The following is an 8842-nucleotide window of genomic DNA, read 5'->3' as shown; positions in this document are numbered from 1 at the left end:
ATGATCAACTCGGGGGTTGATTTTGACAAAGGTTGGACCAAAGAGTATTTGAACTCTTTGGTCATCATAATGAAGACTTTCAAAATTTCATGATTTTTGGAAAAACCCTCATAGGTAATATCATTTCTCTCATGAATGATGTCAGGATTTTGCCCCGCATTATGAAAAGAACAGGAATTTAATGACAAGAGAATATTTTGAGGTGTAAATTTTAACAAAAGATGCCCCAATATGGCGAAAGAAATAACAATTGAACACACAGGTATGAATGGAATTGATATTTCATTTATAAGTAACTACTGCAAACAAGAACTTGACTATTTACAAGCATGTGACCAAAAAGATCACAAAAGACTAGGGCTGACTTGCCCCTACAAGACGACAGGAAAAAGGAAGAAAGCAAGAAAAACTTTGATATCATCAGTTCTTTGAGTGATCTGGGAAAGGCTTGGTTAGGACAACGGGCTGCTCTTCTTCTTCGTCCTCTATCAGAAGATTTTTATCAATGCAATCTTGGATGATGTTCTTTAGGACGAAGCAGTGCTCGGTGTCGTGCCCCACTGCTCGGTGGAACTTGCAGAACTTGTCCTTCCATTTTCCCAGGGAGACCGGAGTATCAGCAACTCTCGGGAATTTAATCATATCTTTGCTCAGCATATACTCCAAAACTTGTTCGAGGGACTGTTCCAGAGCAGTGAATTGGCGGTCATAACCCCAACCTTCACGTTTTATCTTTTCCTTCTGCTTGGCGGGAACTGGCTTGTCATTCTGCTTGACGGGTTCCTTTTGCTGACCCATCTGCTTAGTCTTGTTATCTTTGCTGCCACTGCCCCCAGAGTTAGCTGAAAATGTATAATTCACCTTCTTTTTGAGGTCTTGGCTGCCCTTGACGAGAGTGATGCCCTCATAATTCCCATTGTCCATCCCCATCTCGAGCCACTCAGCTCGTTCGATAAGCTCTATGAATGATTTAGAGGGGTAAGTGGAAATGAGGCTTCTAAGAGGCTGAGAAAAATTGTTCAGGATAACTTGGAGTGCGTGCTCCTCTGAAATGGGGGTTCTCATCTTGTTGCAGGTATCTCTCCACCTCTGAATGAAGTCTATAGCTTTTTCCTTATCTCCTTGTTTCAGGTTATACAGGTGATTGAGGGTTGGAAGTGCCTCAGTGTTGAACATGAATCTTTCCACGAACAGATTAACAACTTTGTCAAAATTTTGCAGCTCGACGGGGTTGATCTGCTCCGCATACCATTTAGCTGCTACGCCTTCTAGACTGCGAGGAAAGCACAAGAAAAGGGCCCGATTGTCTTCACTGAATCTGACACATTCGGCAAAGAACATCGCGAGATGGGCCTTTGGGTTGCCGGACCCATCGAACTTAATAAATTTTCGGGGGAGATCTTCTAAGCTGCTGTCCCCATCTAAACCAAGGTAGAAGTCCTGTCTGGTATATACCCTCTTTCCCTTATCTCGGATCTGTAGGTCTTTGACCATCTTTGTCAATATTTGAACTGAGTCTTCTGCCGGGACTCCATCTTTAGGCTTGTTGACTGATTCAGGTTCCTCTGCCACTTTCTTGACTTGTCGCAGATGTTTCGGGACGAACACAAACTGTTCTTCCTCGGAATCCTCATCTTCTGACTTTGTACCTTCAGAGGTGTTGTCTTGCTGAACCTTCTTCTTGCTGATCCTGACATGCTTCTTCACTGGCTTCTTTTTGACCTTGGTTTTAGAGGATGTTTTCTTTGAATTTGCCCCAGCTTGCTCGGACATCATTTTTGCCATCATCTTTTGAAAGATTTTATACATTTCTGGGTCGACATCATCCTCATCTGAATCATGTTTTCGGGACAATCTGGAAGAGTTCATCTCTTCCACTTCGTTGTTATCGCGCTGCTGAGCTGCCCTTCTCTCTGCTCTCGTTTGAACCATGATTGGAACTGTTGATGTTTTCTGGCGAATAAACGAAAGGTTTAGATCAAAGAAATTTTTGAAAGGAAAAGAGATAATGAAAGAGAATTTTAAAGAGATCTCTCAATAAAAGGATTTTATATGAAGAAGATGGAATATATGAGGAAGAGTATTTTTGAAGATGACAAGACCTTGAATATTTTTGAAAATTGCAGGCAGGATCAAAAGAATTTAAATAAATTCGAAGAAGAAAAATACGCCTAGACTTTTGAGAGATAAGGAAAAAGAATTTAAAAGAATGTCCAGGGTTTAAGAAATTTATTAGAAAATAAAGAAATAAGAAATATACCATCCTAGATTTTGAGAAAATAAAAGAATTTTTATGAAATAAATATCCAGGGTTTTGAAAGATGAGAATTTTCAAGATAATATCTATAAAAGAATCAATTTATACAAGCAATGATGCACATAATAGTACTCCCTAGAAGCTGACTCTAAATGCAAATTTTGAAAAAGGCTCGTAGGACTTTTAATCCTAACTCTAAGGTTTAGATCATCTGATTCCAATCAAGATACGCCGATATACCCAAGCCGAAGCTCGAAGTATGTGGCATAAGAATATTTCTCCGGTTCTAAGGTAATGGCTTCCCAACATCCTTGAGCACCTACCGATATACCTCGGACTATGGCCCTTAGGTACGTGGTAGGGGGGCGCAAACCCAAATAAGTGGTCCAGTTGTGAGGCTCTCTCCCGAACTATAGTTCAATGAGACAGTCCAGCAACATGAAGACCGGGACAATATAGGTAAGGAGGTTTTCAAAATATGTTCAACATGCAAGAAAATCAGAAAGTTCTAATGCAAGTCCTAAAGAGATAGATTTAAAATGAAGAGAAGCATACACTTGCATACATTGTTTGCATTCAATCCCTAAAATTGAGGAGAGTTGTATTTCAGACCTAAATCTAATGTGAGCATGGAATAATCTCCTCAATATGGTCCTACCAAACCATACTTAAATCCTATATGCAATGATGTCAGCTTAGGACAGAGTCTAGGCTCCTAAGGTTTGCATGGAAAATGTAGCTGACATATGTTAGAATAAAGACTTAGATTATATAAAAGCAAAGCAAAGGCATAGATTCAACCGGACGAAGACGAGTCCCATTACGGTCGCCAAACCTGTGATCATCGCAAAATTTTTCCTCTTTCGTTGTTTCTCTCTCTTCATTCTCTTTTCCTTTTCTAACCTCTATTTTCCTCCTTTTTGAAGGGAGTAAAATAAAAGAAAGAAAAGAAAGAGAGAAGAGAAAAGAAGGAAGAGAAGAGAAGAGAAGAGGAACTCTTTTGCGAAGGTCTCACTTGACCTTAATTTTGAAAAATATTAGAAATTTAACTCGCCTCCGTTTTAAAAATTTGCGGGAAAAATGGGAGACGGGATTCACTCGTCGGTACGAGGTTCGACCGTTCTTGGCGCCTTTACCAGGGGTAATCGAACCAAGGATCGAATCTATGCCTTTTGCTTTGCCTAAATATAATCTAAGAATTTATTCTATCTAAAAATGCACAAAGAATCATGCTTGTGGAATGCAAGAATGTATGCTCCTTTTGAAAGATGTTTTGAAAATTTCCAAGTTTTCTGAGATGAATTTGATAAAGGAGTGAAGAAATGACTTAAATCTAACTTAGATCTTGAGATAGATCAGAGGAGTTTTAAGTTTTGAAGTAAATCAGGATTAGAAGAATAAATGAAAAAGAATGACTTGAAGCTTTGAAATAAAAGGAAATGAAGTTTCAAAGTTTAGAAATGGACTTTGAATTTTGAATTTGAATTTAGGAAAGGAAATGAATACTTGAGATGGAATTTGAATTTAGATTTTCGAAGTTGGAAATTTAGAATGGATCTGAGAAATCCAAATGGTATTAAAAAATAGAAATGGATTTAGGGAGTTCAGATGAGATCTGAAAAATGGAATTGGATTTGAAATCTAGAATTGGGAATGGAATTGGATCTAAAGATGGATTTAAGATAGGAGATCTGAGATCCGATATAAAATTGGGTTTTGGATCCTAAGATGGATTTTGGACCTGAAGTTTAAGATTCAAAGTAGAATTGGATTCCGGATCCTAGGATGGATTTTGGATTTGTAATTTGAGATCTAAGGTGAAGTTGGATTCTGGATTCTAACATGGATTTGAATCTGTATTCTGAAATCCAATATGGAATTGAATTCTGGATCCTAAAACGGAATTGGATCTAAAGTCTAAGATCCAAAGTGAAATTGGAGTCTGGATTCAAAAGGGGAATTGGATCTGAAGTCTGAGATCCAAAAGTGGAATTGGACTCTGGATCCTAAAGAGGAATTGGATCTGAAGTCTGAGATCCGATATGAGTGTTGAATCCTGGATCCTAAAATGGATTTGGAGTTAAATTCAGAAGATGAATCAAGAACTTCCAAGTTTAATTTAAACTTGGAAAATAATTTTTTAGAAATTGAATCTTGAATATACAAATGGATTTTAAATTTAAGGTAGAATTTGGAATTTGAAATACAAGATGATTCTGAAGTTTCAAAGTCAAATGGGACTTTGAAATCGAATTCTTGAATCCTTTTGAGAAATAGAATTGAATTTGAATTTATGAATAGGATTTGATCTGAGAAATGAAGGAAAGAATTACTTGGATTTTATGAAAAAGAATTTAGAAATATGATGCAATTCTACCTAAATGATGAATGAATTTAAATTTTTGAATTTTTGGATTTTGAAAAGCTATTCCATTCTTTAAATGAATTAAAACAAGATTGAAGATATAATACATCCTTGACTATGGTCATTGAATGTATTATATAATAATCTATATTTAAATTCAAGAGAAGAATAAAATACATTTGGTGCTTTTATAGAATTCAAAATGAAATTAACTCTCAATATACCCCGACTATGGCCATTGGTATATATTTTGAGTCAATTTTAAGTTAAATTCTAATAAAAGAAGAAAATATTTTTAGGAAAATATGATGAATTTTGAAAATGGATCCGGTGTGGATCCAATGTTATTTCGTAAAAGATAAAAATCCTAAGTTTTGTTTACATCCTGACTATGGCCATTGATGTAAATCATCAACTTAGGATTAATTTACCTTTTACGAAATGATGCACGTGCCATTCGTGTTTCACCATTCGTGAATTTTGAGAAAAAAAAGGGAAATGATATGAAAAATGAGCAATTTCTAAGATGCATGCTCATACATTCTAATCTAAAGCTGGAATATAAAATTTTCATTATATTCTAGTTATCACATTATTGGATGGGAATTAAAATCCTAGCCTAGTAAAGAAGGTAGCACTTTTCACAAACTTTCTGAAAAAAACAAGATTAGTATGAAAGTAGATGGAAAATACTTATGCTAAGAACTAACATACTTATGGCTTGAGTATGACGCATATGTTAAAAAAATGCATATGCTTGAATGATTGTACTTGGGCTAACTGAGAGACATTCATGGATGATCCAAATGATATGCTTAGGCTAACTGAAAATTACATACGAGAAACCTAGGCTATAATGGAGATGTATGCAGAGATGTAGTACCTAGGCTAATAGATAGTATGCATATATGTTAGCCTAGGTATAAATGCTTATGTTGGAGGAGGAATATATGTATTAAAAAAATGAAATGCCTGAGCTAATGAGGAAATACAGACGAAATTATCTAACTGACATATTCATAACAAATGAAAAGTATACGATGCATATCCTAAATGATGTGTTTTTGCTAAGTAAATATGCATATGAGAAGGCAGGGGGTGACTGGAGGTATATACATACGAGCATGCTGCAGGTTAAAATGTTGTGGATGTGATGTAAAGTACAGGAAACTGAAAGCGTGTGTGTTGTGAAGAAGGTGGTGTAAGGTGTTGCATCCAGGGTAAATATTCACACAGGTTAAATCAGTCATACTATTTTAAACATACTAAGAGTCAACTAATCATGCAGAAAGAGAATATTACAGTGCATAAATCTCAAACAATAAATGATCAAAAGAAAAGGGACGAGTAACTCTTACCTGATTTGCAGTAGCCTGACTTGCAGCTTAAGTCCTCTCCAAATCACTCAATATTGAAGGTTATACGTCCTTTTACTCTCTCTTTTTTTTTTAGTATTGGTCAAGTTTCAACGGAAGACCCCGTTGCTGATGACATATAACTAGCGGTTGGAATCTGATTTGATCTATCAACGGCTAGCCCTTGGGGAGTTGCTCATTAGCAGCTTTGTCACGGAACTTCTGTGCTGATATGCTTTGCAGAATGGAGATATACAGAAGAGAAGGAAAAGGTGAAATGCTATAAACAATATGACATACCACGTATAAGTAAGAATGATGACATGGATGCAAAAAGAAGTATCCAGAAAGGAAACAGAGATTATGTAGATGAGACGGGATGTGATGATCCCTACAAAACAAAAAAAATCAAGTTTAATCATAAATCTTGAGGCAAGACAGCATGAAGATCAAAATTTAACCACTAAGACAGACAGACGCTCCAATTTCTAGAGCAGAGGTAGATAAACAGGGAATGATGTAGAAAATGGCGATGTTGAATCATATCTGATGAAACTAGAAATCAAAACGAAACTGCAGCAGTTTGACTTATTTCACCTTCTCTATTAGCATCTACATTGAGAAAAGAACATGGGCAAGGATCACTGGCATATTTGACAAATTCGCTGAGGCAACGAACCCATCTGTTCTTATCAGAGTTTTCAAGAATTTGACTGAGGTGTCATATCTGAGGAGTAACATCAGATCCTCACCTCAAGTCATAAGGGTGACCTGAACCCCAGTAGCATCGTTTCACCATGTCATCCCTATTTTCTTCTAAAACATCTATTATAGATATCGGCTCCATACTATTTCTTAATTTATTAGCAGACTGATCATCCATTGTAAGGTCTCTTAGCTCAGTTTTCAAAGCCTGAACATGGTGCTGCAACTCCGGTATTGTATATCTTATCTGAACATTTTGGGCATCACTCTGAAGGCCCGACTGCCTCATGTTCTGGACATCATAAGTTAATCATTCTTCAGAAACACCAGCGCTCCATAAATGCATAATCTGCACGAGACGCCCAAGTGAAGTTTGAATTAGCAGTGGGATGTAAAGTTACAAAAGGTTTCCCTTGGTAGTGGTAAACAATGAATTTGACTGATCGGATGTTACCAAACGCAGGGGCTTTGGAAGACCATAAATAGAATCAAGTTGATTCTCGGTATTTCTCATGGCAAACGATAAAATGGACAAAAGAGCAACTGGGATAAAACCAGCTAATCACTCTTGGCAGGAAAACTATTAATAGATGAAGAAGCAACATCGATTTATGAAACAGACTAGCATAGTGGGTCAGAGTTATGAATGTCAGTGAAAACCTTCATTCCCATAACAGCTCTTGATCGGTCTTATAATGAACAAAGTATATAAAAAAAAACCAGAATTCATATAGAATCAAAACAACATCTCATAACAAATCAGAAGTAAATACTTGACAAAGGCAAAGGAGATGAACTCAATCGTGTAAAGCAAGAAGAAAAAGAAAAAAAATAAGTAAATCCTCACAATACAGCTAACTGATGTGAATAAGGAACCACTGCATCGATCCCAATCGATTAATGATCCAATAGAAATTCAGAAAATCTAAAAGACGATTTCACGATCATTAAAGTGGAATAGAGCATTAAACGAAACACAATGAAAATGGCCAAAACTCAGAAGCAAAATGAAAGAGAGAAAAAAAAAAGAAAAAAAAAAGATGTCGGAACATATGCATTCCGTTAGTATTGCATGTCCGTAGATCAGTTTTGCCACAAACAAACTGATAATACAGGGATGCTTCAATGGAAATAACCAAATAAAAAAAAACACAGAGAAATAAGATAAGAGGGGAAGGAGATTATGAAAGATATAAAGAAAATACAACGAGAAAGCGTGAAAGAATACTAAAGAGAAAGAAGAGAGCAGACCACTTACCTGTAACTGCAGGAGATTTGATCTCCTTAGCTCGATCAAAGAAGCTCCGATAGATGGAATCGAAGATCAGGAGAAAAAGGGGAAAAGGGAAGCGGAGGACAAAGAAAATGTGGCTGAGCAAAAACCGAAGGGTGGAGGGGTGCGGGGGTGAGAGCGGATGCCGATCGGAAGCCTTGCGTGCCCCTTTTAAGAATGGAGGATAAGGATCTGGAGGATGATAGAGGTCGTTGGGGATCGGATGGCTGAAGAGGAGGGCTTCGAAAGATGGAGGGCGATGAAGGTTGGTTATGAAGGCTGAGCCGAGAGAAGGAGAAGGCGGCTGGGCGATGAGGGTTTCGAGCGTGAACGAGATGGGGGCGATTAGGGTTTATTTGTGAAAACTTTTTGGTTTTTCCAAAAAGAGGCTCCTTTAACAAAAATTTTCATAAAAAATGGTTTAAGAATGATTTTTTTTAGCAAAAATAGACTTTAAAAGTTTAAACTCATTCATTTTTCTTTGAAATTTTCCATTTTTTTTTTGTTTTTGTTTTATTTTTCAAAATTGTTTTTGTATTTTTAGAATAAAATCCTAAAGTTTGTGAGAAAACAAAGGTTAAAACTAATTTTTTGTGTTTTTGCAAAAATATTTACAAAAGAGAGTTTTCTGAGAATTCGGGTTTTTATTTTTGAAATTTTTCTCCAAGAGGGGATCGGATCCGATTTGGATCAGAATTGGGTCAGAGCTAAGACTTTGGGTCCGAATTCTAACGAATCCAAAGGATGAATGAAATTTTTGGTTAAAAATTTACCCGATTATTCAGAGGACGGAGGTCAGGGGCAAAAAGGTCATTTTTGGATTTTTTGGAAAATTTGGGGTGTTCACAACTGCTTGCAGCCCAACCTTCCTTGTAGCCTTGTTCCAA

Source organism: Nuphar pumila, chromosome 16, assembly GCF_984573655.1.
Source record: "Nuphar pumila chromosome 16, dmNupPumi1.hap1.1, whole genome shotgun sequence".
In the NCBI taxonomy this organism is placed as follows: Eukaryota; Viridiplantae; Streptophyta; class Magnoliopsida; order Nymphaeales; family Nymphaeaceae; genus Nuphar; species Nuphar pumila.
This window is presented reverse-complemented; position numbering follows the sequence as displayed.